This window comes from Giraffa tippelskirchi, chromosome 7, assembly GCF_054371585.1.
Source record: "Giraffa tippelskirchi isolate mGirTip1 chromosome 7, T2T-mGirTip1v1.2.pri, whole genome shotgun sequence".
Classification (NCBI taxonomy): Eukaryota; Metazoa; Chordata; class Mammalia; order Artiodactyla; family Giraffidae; genus Giraffa; species Giraffa tippelskirchi.
In genome coordinates, this window is record NC_137281.1 from 158942530 (window position 1) to 158960063 (window position 17534).

The 17534-nt window shown below is 46.5% G+C and overlaps 1 protein-coding gene and 1 long non-coding RNA gene across 2 annotated transcripts in view; one reads left to right on the forward strand and one right to left on the reverse strand.

Moving 5' to 3' along the window:
* Positions 1-17534, reverse strand: part of KCNK10 (potassium two pore domain channel subfamily K member 10) — a 145166-nt gene that overhangs the window by 62610 nt on the left and 65022 nt on the right. The window lies entirely within an intron of this gene.
* Positions 3415-5870, forward strand: LOC145513572 (uncharacterized). Its single transcript, XR_014059525.1, has 3 exons — positions 3415-3961; positions 4052-4256; positions 5444-5870. It is a non-coding gene; the product is annotated as an uncharacterized LOC145513572 (long non-coding RNA).

The window sequence follows — 17534 nt, forward strand, 5'->3', positions numbered from 1 at the left end:
TTTCTACACTTTCGAGCACGTAACATTACCTCCTCCTTTCAAGATAGGGAAACAGGCTCAGGAATGTCAAGTACCCGGTCTGTGGCCACACAGCCAGGAAGAGGAAGGTTCAGAATTCAAGCCTGGACTGATCCGAAGCTATGGTTTTGTCCTTCCCTCTGCATATGGTACCCCGAACACAATCATACTCACCTACCCTGTGCTCACCTCCAGACAAAGAGGAGGGAGAAGGCTTGTCACTGTCCAAGAATTTAGACAGAAGAGACCTCACAAGTGGTCATTTCTTTCTTCTTTTTTGGCTACACTGCGTGGCATGTGGGATCCTGGTTACCGTCCGAGGATCGAACCCGTGACCCCTGCACTGGACGTGAGGAGTCCTAACCACTGGACCACCAAGGCAGTCCCAAGCAGTCATTTCTAACTAGACTGCTTCCTTGAACATGTCAATAGAGGCATCAGACTTTACTGGACTGCTGCAGCTGATGACAGCTCCACGGCTCAGCATTAAACATTTAAAGAATAAATAAAAACTGGGAAAAGGGGATTTTGAAGCCTAAGAGGGAGGGAACAGAGAAAAGAGAGAGAAAGCCCTGGGGGTGGGGGGGGAGGAAAAGAGGAAAGCAAAAGAGATAAGTGTCAGTTGAGTTCAGTTACTACAACACCTAAGACTTCTAACAAGCAGCTCCAGGCTCCCCTGGCGGCTCAGTGGTAGAGCATCCGCCTGGCAATGCAGGAGACCCGGGTTCACTCCCTGATCTGAAAGGACCCCACACTCCAGCAAGCAGCTAAGCCTGTGCGCCACAGATGCAGAGCCACAGGCTACGACTGCCAAAGCCCCACTCGCCTAGAGCTTCTCTGCAACAAGAGAAGCCACCGCGGCGAGAAGCTCACAAACCACAACAGAGAGCAGCCCTCGCCCTCTGCAGCCGGAGAAAGCGCTCGCAGCAACAAGGACCCGGCACAGCCAGAAACAGGAAAATAACTGTTTAAATGAAGCAGGTCCATCTGGTACCCAAGTTTAACTTGCTTCAGATCTCAAGTCTTTAGTAAAGTCGGCTCTACAAGCAGATGCCTTGGGGAAGTGAGTTTAAACATAAGGGTTGTTTACAGGTACAGGGGGCTGGAATATGATTTACAACCGGAAGCAAGAAGGAGAAAAAGAAGGCCTCTCACAAGTCACCAAGCTCTTGGTAAGACTAGAGGATCCCCTAGCCCAGGAATGAGGTGTGCTACTATCTAGATTTTTTAGATCAGAAAGACTCCAGCAAACAACTAGGATTAAAAGGAATTTGCAATCTGTAGGTTATATACCTACAGGGAAAACCAGTATAAATGGACTGCTATCACTTGAATCAATGGTATCATTTTTAACTCCATATTACTGATTGAATTCATACTTCTAACTTTATTAAATTTCTAAAGTATTTTCTAATAATCTTAGTTTGAACTCAAGAAAAGCCTATTAAAATGAAATGCATTTGCTTTTAAGTTTTTTTCCCTCTCCATTCAGGCTGCAAAAACGAAGATAAGCCAGTTCATTAGAAATGTCCAAGCACGTTGCTAATGAAATGACAAAACTGAGCCATGTCCAGTTTGGCTTGAAGGATCAGCTATAGGTTAGAGGTTCAACCCCCATCAGCATCATTTAAAGCCACAGTCTCAGACTCAAGGAGCATCATGTGTTCACAAGTTCAACCACAACCAAGTTCAGAGAGGTCTTCTGAAAATCAAAAGGAGAAAATTATAGTAGATGGGATGTGAGAGTTTCAAGGAAAGCATACTATAGAAGGTATCACTTTAAAATTTAATTCTACACCTTTTTTAATTTCCTTTATAGCCTATAAGTTAGAATTTCCTATACCCACCCAGTAAAGGATTCATAAATGAATGGTTCAGTCAATAAGAAATGAGTGAATAATAAGTAATAAATGTAGGCACATGATATTCCCAGCAGTGTGAAAGGAAAGCAATTTATTTCTGTGTAATACAGACAAACATAAGATAGAAACCCAACACAAAGAAATATGATTGTTCTATGTTTAAAAAGCAGGTGAATGAAGAGGTGATTGACAGTGGTTAGTGTGCTGATGTGAAAGAGGGGAAAATGGTGCAGCTGGTAAAGGATCCATCTGCCAACACGGGAGATGTAAGAGATGAGGGTTCGATCCCTGGGTCGGGAAGATCCCCTGGAGTAGGAAGTGGCAACCCACTCCAGGATTCTTGCCTGGAAAATCCCATGGACAGAGGAGCCTGGCGGGCTACAGCCCATGGGGTCGCAAAGAGTCACACACAAGTGAACATAAACACATATGGATCTAAAAGCATCTGTTTCTAACTTATTTACAAAACGGAAACATACTCACAGATCTGGGAATCAAACTTAAGGTTACCAAAGGGGAAACCTAGGGGGAGGTGATAAATTAGGAGCTTGGGATTAACATATATACACTACTGTATATATAAAATAATCAATAAGGACCTAGTGGACAGCCCAGGGATGCTACTCAATATTCTGTAATAACGTGTATGGGAAAAGAATCTGAAAAAGAATGGAGATTCTTGATTCACAGCAGAGTGAATCAGATATATATAGCGTTGCGTGCACACATGAGTGCTCAGTTGGGTCCGACTCTTTGCAATCTCATGAGTCTATCAGGCTCCTCCATCCATGGCATTTTCCAAGCAAGAGTACTGGAGTGGGTTGCCATTTCCTTCTCCAGGGGATCTTCCCAACCTGGGGATCGAACCCACCTCTCCTTTGTCTCCTGCATCAACAAGCAGATTATTTACCACTGAGCCACCTGGGAAGTCCATATATATACATATATATATATATATATACATATCTCCAATCTTTTTCAGATTCTTTTCCCATATAACTTATTACAGAATATTCATATATATAGCAGTGTATATAGTGTGTGATGGGGATGTTAGCGAATGCTACAGTGGTCATCATTTTGCAATAACTAAGTGTATCAAATAAATACATGGTACACCTTAAACTTCCACAACATTAAAATGTCAATTTAATCTCAATGAAACTGGAAAACAAGTGGTAAAGGAAGCTCCTTCCTTCCTGCCCCCTCCACCCCTCACCTCTCGTGCATCAGGACCCCCAGAAAGGGAGGGAGACTGCAGCCTCTCACAGGCCGAGGCAGATCTGAGGCTGATGGGAAGGAAGGGGGGCGTGAAGAGCTCCCTGGTTGCCGCCGTCCCACAGGGCAAGGCCGGGCTGCATAAATCAGAGCTTCAGGCAGCTCGCGACACCATCATGAGCTTTAGTGCTGCTCCGGGGTGAGCGACGGCCCTCGGGGGACCACTAACTGTCTGCGGCTTTCCTCCTGTGACCCGTGCACTCTGTGAGATCATCTGTTTGTTTCCTCACGTGGCACCCAGGAGGAAGACAGAGGTGGAGCAGGAATCACTCGGCTTGTCTGAGACTGAGGAAGGCGACGATCAGAGGCGTCGGCACCAACGCCAACGACCGTGGGGACGGTTTGATCTACTGTCCACACTCGCGGAAGGAAAGGGGCTTGGTTCATGAGTCAGCCTGGACTGCAGGACAGGCGTTATCCAGGACACGCAGCCTTCTTACTGATGCTTACAGCTCGGGGACAAAAGGAAAGGACCTTGTCCGAGGGCACAGAGTGGCTCCAGGTCTTCAGCGTTCTTCACGTCAGAGGGCACAGTCAGCAAAAGGATTTAGGAAGGAGATATTCAGCCAGGGGTGGAGCCAAGATGAGGGTGGCGGGGAAGTGGTTTCATAAATGTCCTCAGAGCAGGCGCGCTTTCAGCCATTAGTGGAGAGAAGGAAAGCCACAAGCCCTGGGAGACTGAGAAAGGCGGTGGGCAGCCCACAGTCATTACAGCTCAGAAGTGCCCCTGATGACTCTAAGCCCCAACAACAGGGTACAGCATCCTCCCAGCACCTCGCACATCTGCGGCGGAGGGGCCCCAGGTAAGAAGGGGAAGTATAAGATTTATTTGTTTGCCACAGTGGCTTTTTATGTCTCCTGCTTCAGAAGCATTTCACATATCAATATTTCAGCAGCAGAAGTGAATGGAAAGGCTGCTTCACATCCCAGGGAAGAACCACACCATACACATCCTTCAAACAACAGCGGTGGGGCGGATCAGAGAGGAAAACTGGAGCCACCCCCCAGTGAGGCACCTCTTGATTCCAAGAAGTCCTCAGCACAGAAAAAGAGTATAAGCACTTCATATATTCCGCTTGCAATGGGGAAAGTTTGCAGGTAAAGTGTACATGTCTAGCCCATGCAAGGTATTCGGCTTCTCTGAGCCTCGGTTTTCTCGTCTTTAAAATGAAGGAGGGACTTCCCCTGGTGGGACAGTGGCTAGGACTCTGTGCTCCCAATGCCGGGGGGCCCTAGGTTCAATTCCTGGTCAGGGAACTAGAGCCCACGTGCTGCAACCCAGAGTTTGCATGCTGCAACGAAAGATCCCGCATGCTGCAACTAAGACCCAGCGCAGTCACATACATCTATTAAAGATTTTTAAATAAGGGACCCTGCCTTTCAGGGTTGCTGTCAGAATTTTTTGATGGATATATGACTTCAGACAGCATGCCCTGTCATTTCGTACCCAATGGTATTAATAATAACAGGAATCCTAAGTACTTGCCAGTGCATAGATTAATTCAGTTAACCCTCATGGTGACCTGTGACACAGGCATCCCCCAGCAACACATGAGACAGAGGAACAAGGACCTTGCCAATGATCGCACATCTCCTGCCCGGCCAAGCCAGCAAGCGGATGCTCCGCATTGGCACCCGGACGATCATCACCCTAAGTGCCAGGAAGGCAGCTTCCCTCCATTCTCTGTGGTCCTCTTTCTCCCTATCTCAGATCCTCTTAGCTCATGCAGATCCTCTTAGCCCAGCTCCCTGCCTCTAGAGAGCAGGCTGCCCCCGCCCTCTGGGAGGAGACACCCCAAAGGTCTACAAGAGGTCATGGGAGAGGGAGACTGACGGACACAGTCCTCACCTCCCACCCGGGCAGATGGCCAGTGCAGCAGACAGACCTGTGCTGGCTGAGCAGACCAGCCATCCTAACAGACTCACCACCTCAGCGTCTCGCATAAATAAGCCTTCCCCAAGACCTGCGTGTGCCGCACACTCCCTCACTCAGTCGTGTCTGACTCTCTGGGACCCCATGGACTATCGCCCGCCAGGCTCCTCCTGGGATTCTCCAGGCAAGAATACTGGAGTGGGTAGCCATGCCTCCTCCTGGGGATCTTCCCCAGCCAGGAACCAGGCCAGCGCATAAAAAGGCAGAGCGAGCACCTTCAGTGCCATGGGGGATACGAGGATGCTGTTTATTTTCCTGCTGCCCTGAGTATCCAGGTGTGTGCAAATATTAGCCTTTCCTCGAGTCCCCAGGGGATCGAGAGAGCAGGCTTTCATCAGAGCTTTATTTACAGCCTGGTTATAAACGTACAGAGACGGCCACCTGCAGACTGGACAGCAGGAGCAGAGAATCTGTTTGAAGAACAAGAGAGAGAAACCCAACATGAGCTGAACAGCCCATCCGGAGCCCACGGTCTGAGCAAGCGAGCTTTCCCTGCTACCATCACTAGTTATTTCTTTGGGGGTAGAAAGTTCTATAACTCGGTTCCTTAGCACCTGGGAATATATTAATGACTCACCTAGTCAAACACTGTCATGTGGGACCAAGATATATTGGAGGAGCCCTTTTACCTTCCAAATTGTGCCTTACCACATAGAATTAGTTTTCTCTCTTTGACTACATGGAATGATGAAATAAGAGAAATTTGAAAGCATCCAGTACTCTAAGGAGGCAGAGATACATGTATCTGCTCTGAAAAGATCAATAAACTTTCAGACGAACTAACTGTCACCCTTTCATCTCAGTTTGGACTCAGCCTCTCCACACTGAGAAACAAATTTCCCAAGTGATGTTGAAAACTCACTCTGGTCCTAAGGAGAATGTCTGAAGCATGCCCCCACTCTCTCTGAATTTGAGACTATTCCTATCAAAGATGAGTCTACCCAATTTCTGGGGAAAAAAAAATTTTTTCCACTGGGCTAGAAAAGCAGCTCCCGGAATTCTGATTCATTGCTGTCTGAGCGAAATCCAAGAGGATTATTCCTTCTATCGCCACTGCACTGGAGAGAGCTTGAGATTTAACAGATGATTAATCACATCGTGAAAAAGGGATGCTTCTGCTATCTTGTGCTCATTGTAGCTTTGTGCAATGGAGTACTTCCTGCCATATCAGTAAACAAGGATGCCACAGTGATCCTCGATTCCAGCCCTCCACAGGCGACTTCCTGAGCCCAGGGAGAACCATGCCTGCTATCAGGTAGCCATCGAGCTGCTATGAGCGGCCGCCACTCCCTAAGGTGAGCAAGGAACTAAGGATGTGAACAATCAGATGGCAGGAAGCTGTCCCCAGATAACTGAGAGGCACGTGAAAGGAATGATTTCAGTACACCCAGACTCTCATATCCTCCCATACACAGAAAAAGGCTAAATTCCTTAACTTGAGATATCTTGTTGTTGTTGTTCAGTCGCTCAGTCGTGTCCAACTCTTTGCGACCCCGTGGACTGCAGCACACCAACATTCCCTGTCCTTCACTATCTCCCATGTTTGCTCAAACTCACGTCCACTGAGTCGGTGATGCCATTCATCCACCTCATCCTCTGTCGTCCCCTTCTCCTCCTGCCTTCAATCCTTCTCAGCATCAGGGTCTTTTCCAGTGAGTCAGCTCTTCACATCAGGTGGCCAAAGTATTGTAGCTTCAGCTTCAGCATCAAACCTTCCAATGAACATTCAGGGTTCATTTCCTTTAGGATAGACTGGTTGGATCTCCAAGCAGTCCAAGGGACTCTCAAGCATCTCCTCCAGCACCACAGTTCAAAAGCATCAATTCTTCAGCCCTCAGTCTTCTTTATGAGATACCTGGTTTTCCTAAATTAGCAATAATCTTTCAGTGTTCAGATTTCCTACCTGCCCCTTGCTGCAAACTTCTCTATAACCTGACTCCCCTCCCACCTCCTTGGAACAGTTCTTTCAGGGCTACTTGAGATGCTGTCTCCTGGGCTTGAAGTCCTAAAAATTCTCACCAAATAAAATATAACTCTCAGCTTCTAGATTGTGACTACTTTTTAAGTCAACAGTTTTCTGCTTGGACTCTTTCTTACTCTTGAGTGCTCGATATTAATACCAGATTAATATTTCATTTCCTGTGCCCCTTAGAAGGTGAATCAGCACTTGGCAGCACTCTCTCAGATGAGCAGTTTGATGCGTGGGCAGACAAGGAACAGAAGCAATCCCGGAGCCTCTGAAGAAAGCTCGAGAACACTCACAAAAATATTCCTAGGAGCCAGGATTTACAATACGCCTCCTTATCTTATTCAACCCGAACAAAAACCCTGTAATAACAAACCCTATTATCATCCCCATTGTTTATAAATGAAATGATAGAAATAAAGTAACTTGCCCACTTTGTAGTAGTTAGCAGGCAACAGAGCTGGGTATGGTTGCAAGTCCACCTTTGACTCGGGCCTTCTCCTGTCCCCCACAGATAACTCTCTGCCCACCTTGCAAACCTGTTTTCTAAAGCTTATCTGATACATCACCTTCTTCTACCTGAAAAAGGACAGCATGGAGAAGTATGGAGAATTTGTACTTCTGATCCTCATTTTTCATAAGACAAAAGGTGAAACCCTCCCTTCCTCAGTAAGGCTAATGCTCATCAACCAGCTTTTCATCTCGTCTGCCTGTTTCTACCAAGAAGGGAGGGACAATGCATGTTCTCCATAAAGACAGATAAGCAACCCTCAGCTTCAGACTTAAATGATACATTGTGTACTGTGGTTCTTAAACAGAATCTGTTGACTCAGCTCAACACCCATATGTGCAGATGCAAGGCCATGTCCCTTGAGAGCATGACCAAGAGATAATCACTCCTCCTTCTCACAGGAGAATGAGGTCCTTCTTGGGGTTCCCCAGGTTGAGTTGGAGACTCCTGCTCTGTGAATAGGGGCCTGAGTGTTTCCTTATCTTCCGGCACCAATTACACCGGACTGGTAACGACCGGACTCGTAACGACCGGCCTCAAGCCATGTCAGTTTCCCCAACAGGGGCAGAGCATCATGGTGAAAAAGCATGGGTTTTGGAGTCAGACTGCCTGTGTCCAGAGCCCAGTTCTACCTGCCTCTTAAGCTTGGGCAAATTATCTAACTTCTCTGTTCCTCAGTTGCTAACCCCTACCTCAAACGATCACTGTAAAGACTAAATGAAAAGAAACCTTTAGAGCAGTATGTGGCCACAGTAATACCATATAAGTGAGCTAGTGAGACAATGAATTCTGGGCTAGAAGCTTCTGAAGAACAGGGAGCAGGCATCTTGCATCATTTTTTATTTTTCTAATCATCAGAGTCTAACACAGCACCTGCAAATTCATGTCCTCTGAGTCAGTGATGCTATCTAACCATTTGATCCTCTACCACCCTCTTCTCCCTTTGCCTTCAGTCTTTCCCAGCATAAGAGTCTTTTCCAAGGAGTCGACTCTTCTCATCAGGTGGCCAAAGTATTGGAGCTTCAGTATCAGTCCTTCCAGTGAATATTCAGGACTGATTTCCTTTAGGATGGACTGGCTGGATCTCTTTGCAGTCCAAGGGACTCTCAAGAGTCTTCTCCAACACACAGTTCAAGAGCATCAATTCTTCAGCACTCATTGTCCTTATGGTCCAACACTCACATCCATTTCACACACTACTGGAAAAGCCATAGCTTGACTCTATGGATCTTTGTCGGCAAACTAATGTCTCTGCTTTCTAATATGCTGTCTAGGTTTGTCATAGCTTTCCTTCCAAGAAGCAAGTGTCTTCTAACTTCATGGTTGCAGTCACTGTCTATAGTGATTATGGAGCCCCAGAAAAAAAGAGTCTGTCACTGCCTTTACTTTTCTCCCTTCTATTTACCATGAAGCGATGGGACCAGATGCCATGATTTCGGCTTTTTTGAATGTCGAGTTTTAAGCCAGCTTTTTCATCATCCTCTTTCACCCTCATCAAGAAGCTCTTTCATTCCTCTTCACAGTGGTGTCACTGTGTATATCACTTACCGTACACTTTCGATACACTTACAGTGTATCACTTATGTATCATTTCTCTGTATATCTGAGGGTATTGATATTTCTCCCAGCAATCTTAATTCTAGCTTGTGGTTCATCCAGCCCAGCGTTTCACGTGATGTACTCTGCATAGAATTTAAACAAGCAAGGTGACAATATACAGCCTTGCAATACTCCTTTCCCAAATTTGAACCTGTCAGTTGTTCCATGTAAGGTTCTAACTGTTCCTCTTGACCTGCATACAGGTTTCTCGGGAGACGAGTAAGGTAGTCTGGTATTCCCATCTCTTTCAGAATTTTCCACAGTTTGTTCTGATCCACACAGTCAAAGGCTTTAGCGTAGTCAGTGAAGCAGAAGTAGATGTTGAGTGTGAAGTCAAGTGGGCCTTAGGAAGCATCACTACGAACAAAGCTAGTGGAGGCGATGGAATTCCAGTTGAGCTATTTCAAGTCCTAAAAGATGATACTGTGAAAGTGCTGCACTCAACATGCCAGCAAATTTGGAAAACTCAGCAGTGGCCACAGGATTAGAAAAGGTTAGTTTTCATTCCAATCCCAAAGACGTACAATGCCAAAGAATGTTCAAACTACCATACGATTGCACTCATTTCACATGCTAGCAAGGTAATGCTCAAAACCCTTCAAGCTAGGCTTCAGCAATATGTGAACCAAGAACTTCCATATGTACAAGCTAGGTTTAGAAAAGGCAGAGGAATTTAACTATATGCCACTAAAAATTTTTTTAATTTAAGAATTTTTTTAGAATCTTGTTAACTGAGATTTTTGCTTCACTTTAAACAAAGAACAAACACATGCACATTTGTAGATAAATGTGGATACTACAGCATTCATTTCTGGGTTTTTTTTTATTTTTATGAGAGTGATTTTAGAACACTGACTTGGCATTTGCAAATTCATTTTCTAGTGTCATGCCAATTGCCATTAGCTCTTTAATTTCTGGCTTAAAAGCTTTAGATCTTCTTCACTAAACAGTGATGGAATCAACAACCTCAGGGATATAAACAATAATAGTAATGAAGTGGGAGCCTGCAGAGACAGGCCAGAGGCTGCAGGCCTTTCTTGCACACTGTGAACAATCTTCCACATGACCACTCAGCTGGAGAAAGGGCAGTGCCTTCTGACTTCAGGGCAGCGGCCGGGAGAGCCACTTGAGCTCGCCTGAGCTGCACCTTTGGGCACAAAGAACCCGATTCTGCACTCAGCAGAGGTCACCTGCTGCCTCGGCTGTGGTCCAGACTTCCTGCGCAAAAGGCTGCTTGGGTAATGACCTGGAGGGGTGGGATGGTGTGCGAGGGAGGCTCAACTGGGAGGAAATGCATGGATGCACACAGCTGATTCACGCTGCCGGACAGCAAAAATGAACACCACACCGTAAAGTAATTACCCTCCAATTTTTTAAAAAAATGGCCGCTTGGAAGAAGGGAGGGCCCAGGTCAGGGGAGGAGAAGGCTGATGCTGCTGTGAACTCGGCTCACGGCGAGGATTTCCACAGGCTGCTGAGTGCCTGTCTCAGGAGTCATTCTTTCCCTAAAACTGTCATGTTCCTAAACATGTAAAACTCTGGGGCTTTCAACACCAAGGAGTCTGCTCATGCATAAAGAACACAGACATGTACTCTTGATGACCTGACTGGAAGGAAAGGTCTCCGAGTGCACAGAAAGAAACTCGCTTTCCGCTTCACTCTGGGAAGGTTCTAAATGAAGGGCTCTTAGTCTCCGAAACAGATATATAAGCACCGCTCATTCAACTGCAAGCATCTGCCATGGACCAGCCACTGTGCCAGGCATAAGGGATATACGGATAAAAGACATAGCCCCAACCTCAAAAAGCTCACAAACTTGGAAAAGGGGTGGGAAAATGATGAAGAGCCAATGAGTCTATAAGTGTTGGTCACTCAGTCAAGTCCGATTCTTTGTGACCCCATGGACTTGTAGCCCACCAGGCTTCTCTGTCTGTGGGATTCTCCAGGCAAGGATACTGCAGTGGGTTGCCATTTCCTTCTCTAGGGAATCTTCCCGACCCAGGGATCAAACCCAGGTCTCCTGCACTGCAGGCAGATTCTTTACTGTCTGAGCCACCAGGGAAGACCTGGGAAGGACTCCCGCAGACACCAGGGAAGGCTAGCACAGAGGCAAATGTGAGCATTTGATGCTTACAGGCCAAGCAGGGCACACCTACCATGGACAGCGGGTGGGGTTCATGAAGGGTTCATCCCGGACCTAAGTTTTCTCACCTCTGAGGATAAAACAGTTCAGAAATCCAGAGAACACTTAGCGAAGTGCTATAGGTGGCATTCCATAAATGTTTGGCTGATGAATGGATGACTGAATGACTAAAGACCAGCTCATTACTACGGCCGCTACGCTCCGGTTTTACGTGAGGGGCCAAAATGGCAATGGACTGATTGACTGACTGGATCATGTCACCTGCTGCCTGAAACAGTCAGAGCTCTCAGGAGAAATCCAACATCAGGCCCTGTGGGGTCCCGCCCCTCCCTGGCTCCAACGTCCGTCTCCCTTGCCAACAGAACTCTGGCCACAACACTCTCTTCCTCCCGAGTTCCCAGACATTCTGGCCTCCTTCCACCACGGGGGCCCAACCCTCAGCTCCTGCTGCCCGTCTGCTGAGTCAGTTCTGCTCACATGCCTCCCGGCTCCAGCTGCTTTGCTTCTGCAGCTTACATCTGGTTTTTGTTGCTGTTGTTCAGTCACTCGGTCCTGTCCGACTCTTTGCAACCTAATGGACTGCAGCACCCCAGGCTTCCCGGTCCTTCACCATCTCTTGGAGTTTGCTCAAACTCTTGTCCATTGAGAAGGTGATGCCATCCAACTATCTCATCCTCTATCTCTGTCTTCTTCTGCCTTCAATCTTTCCCAGCACCAGGGTCTTTTCCAATGAGTCGGCTCTTTGCATCAGGTGGCCAAAGTATTGGAGTTTCAGCTTCAGCATCAGTCCTTCCAACGAATTTTTTTTTTTGCTAAGTCACTTCAGTCGTGTCTGACTCTGTGCGATCCCATAGACGGCAGCCCACCAGGCTCCCCCGTCCCTGGGATTCTCCAGGCAAGAATACTGGAGTGGGTTGCCATTTCCTTCTCCAGTGGATGAAAGGGAAAAGTGAAAGTGAAGTCGCTCGGCCGTGTCTGACTCTTTGCGACCCCATGGACTGTAGCCTATCAGGCTCCTCCGTCCATGGGATTTTCCAGGCAAGAGTACTGGAGTGGGGTGCCATTGCCTTCTCCTTCCAATACGCAGAGTCAATTTCTATCTGTTTTTATTTACACCTATCTGTGTGACTATTGGCATTAGGTTGGCTTCTCCCGTTACCAATCAGCAGGGTGACCATGTAATTTATCTTTCAAACAGAGAAACATTTGAAAGGAAAAGAGGTGCTATTCACAAATATTCCAGAGCTACAAAAGCTGAGATGTTTGGCCATCCTAGTTATAAGCTCCAAGACGTTGGGGATGACGTCTGCCTTTCATTCACCATCATGTCCCCAGTACTTAGCATCAAGTCTGGCACACAGCAGGCAATCAAAAGATTTGTTGCATTAACGAATGAATGAGTGAGTGAGTGACTAAGTGAGTGAATGAGTGATTTGGGGCAGAAGAAGAGAATGGTAAATGTCACCACCTTGGGCAATGTTCAGGGGTCATGCAGATTAACCAACAGCTCCTGCTTGTGGGGAGAAAGTTTGACAGCTCAAGATCTCTGGCTTTCTGTCTGCAGAAAAGCAGCTTCGGTCACCATGACAACGTCAAAGGTCCATGCCCAGGACCACAGCATCCTGCTCAGTCTCTCCTGCAGCTGCTCACAACACAGATTAACTCCTCCTTGACCAGAGAAATGAGTCTCTAAGACCAGAGCCCACAGCCGAGCCCCTGGCCCTGGCACGGATGCTCTCTGTATGTTGGGAGGGAGCTCTGGGTCTGAAGGCAAGCCCTGACTTTCAGGAAGGAGCTTTCTGATCCTGTGGTTTAAGTGGGTTTTCCCTTAGCCAGGAGGAATTTCTCCTGATACAGTTACACATTCTTCAACCCCACCGTGTCAAGCCAAGGATAGGACCTGATTAGGAGAGCATGGGCTCACCTATGGGGAACTTATCTTTGACAAAGGAGGCAAGAATATACAATGGAGAAAAGAGAGCCTCTTCAATCAGTGGTGCTGGGAAAACTAGACAGCTATGCTTACTAGAATGAAATTAGAACACTTCCTAACACCATACACAAAAAGAAACTCAAAATGGATTAAAGACCTAAATGTAAGAGCAGAAACTATAACACTCTTAGAGGAAAACATAGGCAGCACACTCTTTGACATAAATCGCAGCTAGATTCTCTCTGATCCACCTCCTAGATTAATGGAAATAAAAACAAAAATAAACAAATGGGACCTAATAAAACTTGAGAGTTTTCAAACACCAAAGGAAGCCATAAACAAGATAAAAAGACAACCCTTAGAATGGGAGAAAATAATTGCAAATGAAGCAACTGACAAAGGGTTAATCTACACAATATATAAGCAGCTCCCATAGTTCAATATCAGAAAAATAAACAACCCAATCAAAAAATGGGCAGAAGACCTAAACAGGCATTTCTTCAAAGAAGACGTATAGATGGCCAATAAACCCATGAAAATATGCTCAACATCACTCATTATTAGAAAAATGCAAAACAGAACTACAGTGAGGCATCGCCTCACACCAGTCAGAAGGGCCATCATCAGAAATCTATAGACATTAAACGCTGCAGAGGACGCAGAGAAAAGCGAGCCTCCGGCACTGCTGGTGGGAATGTAAACTGACACAGCCACTATGGAGAACAGCATGGAGGTTACTTTAAAAAACTAGGAATAAATCAACCATATGACCCAGCAATTCCATTACTGGTATATAACCTAAGAAAACCACAATTCTGAAAGATACATGTACCCCCAAGCACAGGCTGGAATCAAGATTGCCAGGAGAAATATCAGATACACAGATGACACCACCCTTTGGGCAGAAAGAGAAGAACTAAAGAGCCTTTTGATTAAAGTGAAAGAAGAGAGTTTAAAAGCTGGCTTAAAACTCAAAATTCAGAAAACTAAGATCATGGCATCAGGTCCCATCACTTCATGGGAAATAGATGGGAAAACAATGGAAACAGTGGCAGACTTTAGTTTCTTGGGCTCCAAAATCACTGCAGATGGTGACTGTAGCCACGAAATTAAAAGATGCTTGCTTCTTGGAAGAAAAGCTATGACCAACCTAAACAGCATATAAAAAAGCAGAGACATTATTTTGCCAGCAAAGCTCTGTCTAGTCAAGGCTATGGTTTTTCCAGTAGTCATGCATGGATGTGAGAGTTGGACTATAAAGAAAGCTGAGCACCAAAGAATTGATGCTTTTGAACTGTGGTGTTGGAGAAAACTCTTGAGAGTCCTGTGGACTGCAAGGAGATCCAACCAGTTCACCCTAAAGGAAATCAGTCCTGAATATTCATTGGAAGGACTGACACTGAAACTACAATACTTTGGCCACCTGATGTGAAGAGCTGACTCACTGGAAAGATCGTGATGCTGGGAAAGATTGAAAACAGGAGAAGGGGACAACAGAGGATGAGATGGTTGGATGGCATCACCGACTCGATGGACATGAGTTTGAGTAAACTCCGGGAGCTGGTGATGGACAGGGAGGCCTGGTGTGCTGCAGTCCATGGGGTTGCAAAGAGTCGGATATGACTGTGCAACTGAACTGAACTGAATATTCACTGCAACAATATTTACAGTAGCCAGGATACGGAAGCAACCTAGATGTCCATCAACAGATGAATGGATAAAGAGGTTGTGGTACATTTATACAAATGGAATATTATTACTCAGCCATTAAAAAGAACAAATTTGAGTCAGTTGTAGGGAGGTGGATGAACCTAGAGGCTCTTATACAGAGTGAAGTAAGTCAGGAAGAGAACAACAAGCATCATATATTAACACATGTATATGGAACCTAGAAAAATGGTACTGATGAACCTAGTAGAGAATGGATCTGGGGACACAGTTGGAGAAGGTGAGGGTGGGAGAAACTGAGAAAGTAGCACTGACATACATACACTATCGTGTGTAAAGCAGTTAGTGGGAAGTTGCTAAATAAGACAGGGAGCCCAGCCTGGGGCTCTGCAACAACCCAGAGGGGTGGGATGGTGGGAGGCTCAGGAGGGAAGAGATATGTGTGTGTGTGTGTAATGATGACTGATTCTCACTGCTGTAGAGCAGAAACCAAAACAACATTGTAAAGCAATTTTCCACCAATTAAAAAAATAAATAAAATTAAAAGAGAGCAAGCATGGGCTCTGGAGTCAGAAAATCTGAACTCCATATCCACTTTTCCCACTAGCTGGTTAGGAGGACTTAACCAGGGCCCGCAGCATCAGTAAATGTGGGCAGTAACAGCAGTTACCCCTTGGGCTAATGAGGAGTGAAAATACGAGGCTCAGGAACACACGTGAACAGCCTCACCCCAGCCTGCACACAATCAGGGCCTCATCAACGATGTCAAACAGTACCCATCAAAAAGAGCCCGAGGCCTTAAGACTGAGGACACGATCCAAGGCTCTAAGCATTTATTACCAAAGAATAAAAAACCTTCCACGATCACCAAGTGAAAACCAGTGGCAAGGATCCTGCTCACCAACAGAAAAAGGCACTGAACCAGTCCGGGAGGCGGAGACCCAGCAGGATGAGAAGGGACCCACCCCAGAGGTTCCCACTTCAGGAAACTCCAGAGCCAGCCCATGGCAGGCCGCAGGAAGCTTCAGTCTTTCTTCAGACAGAGGACCAGCTTGAAGAGAAGGTCATGAGGGTTCTGAGGATGAAGCAGCTGGACAAGACAAGGCCTGAAGTGTGCCGGGGACGGAAGTCAGCCTTCCGGACAGCGAGGCAATCTGCTCACTGTGGGGCCGGGCTGGGGGGTGGGGTTCACACAAGGTGCCCTCAGGACACTCTCCAGAGAGAGAGGAACCTTTCTTGCTTGTGCCACGACCAAGAAAGTCCTACGTCCTCCCTGTGAGCACCTCAGTTAGTCGCTCCGTCGCATCCAGCTCTCTGTGACCCCAGGGCCTGCCAGGCTCCTCTGTCCATGGAATTCTCCAGGCAAGAATCCTGGAGTGGGTTGTCATTTCCTCCTCCAGGGATGAAACCCAGGTCCCTTGCATTGCAGGCAGATTCTTTACCATCTGAGCCATCCAACACTAAATCCACTCCCATGAAACACCCCTCTCTCCAGCAGGACCATTTCCAGGAGAAACCGCAGCCCTGCAACCACACCAGACACACCTAAGACGCTCAAAGTCTTTAAATGTCTATGAATTCAGGGCCTGAAAAATGACCAGTGTGGATCCTCACCCACACAGGCCGAAGCTCCCTCCCCTGTCAGTCAGGGAAGCCGCCTCATGATTTTATCCCTTGATGGTTCCAGAGGATGAATGTTCCACTGCTTTCTTCCCGACAAGTCTCAAGGGGAAGCTTCCAAAAACAACTCTACTGGAGGCAGGGAAGTAAGCACTAGTGGTGTGTGAGAGCACAGAGATAAGATGCTCGTGGAAGGAAGTGACTCTCCAATCGAGTTGGTGGGAACGATGACTTCAAAAACCTACTCAATGTATCTTATTTACCTGCCAAAGAAAGGCAAGCCCTCAGGGTGTGCTTATCATTCTCGGTTCGCTTCTGTTCCCTGCACTTGGCTTTGGAGGCGAAAGCTGGAACAGGGGGGAGGAAATACTGTTTCCTAAATGCCAACTCTGTGCTGGGAACTCTGCTGAGCACCTATGTGCATTATCTCACCCCCTCCTCCCAAGACTCCAAATGAGGAGGGGCGGCCCCAGCCCCATCATAGGAAAAGTAGTTCTAGGTTTAATGAGGTAAGGGGCTCATGGTCTTTTCCTTCCTTGATACCTCCTTCTTTGAACACACAACAGTCCACATGTGGAGTGCTACAGTCCTGTGATTGACTGGTTCAAAATTGGGAAAGGAGTAAGACAAGGCTGTATATTGTCACCCTCCTTATTTAACTTCTATGCAGAGTACATCGTTCGAACTGCTGGGCTGGATGAATCACAAGCTGGAATCAAGATTGCCAGGAGAAATATCAACAACCTCAAATATACAGACAATATGACTCTAATGGCAGAAGAGGAACAAAAGAGACTCTTGATGAGGGTGAAAGAGGAGAGTGAAAAAGCTGGCCTGAAACTCAACATTCAAAAAACTAAGATCATGGCAACTGGTCCCATCACTTCATGGCAAATAAAAGGGGAAAAAGTGGAAGCAGTGACAGATATTCTCTTCCTGGGCTCCAAAATCACTGTAGATAGTGACTGCAGTCATGAAATTAAAAAATGCTTGCTGCTTGGAA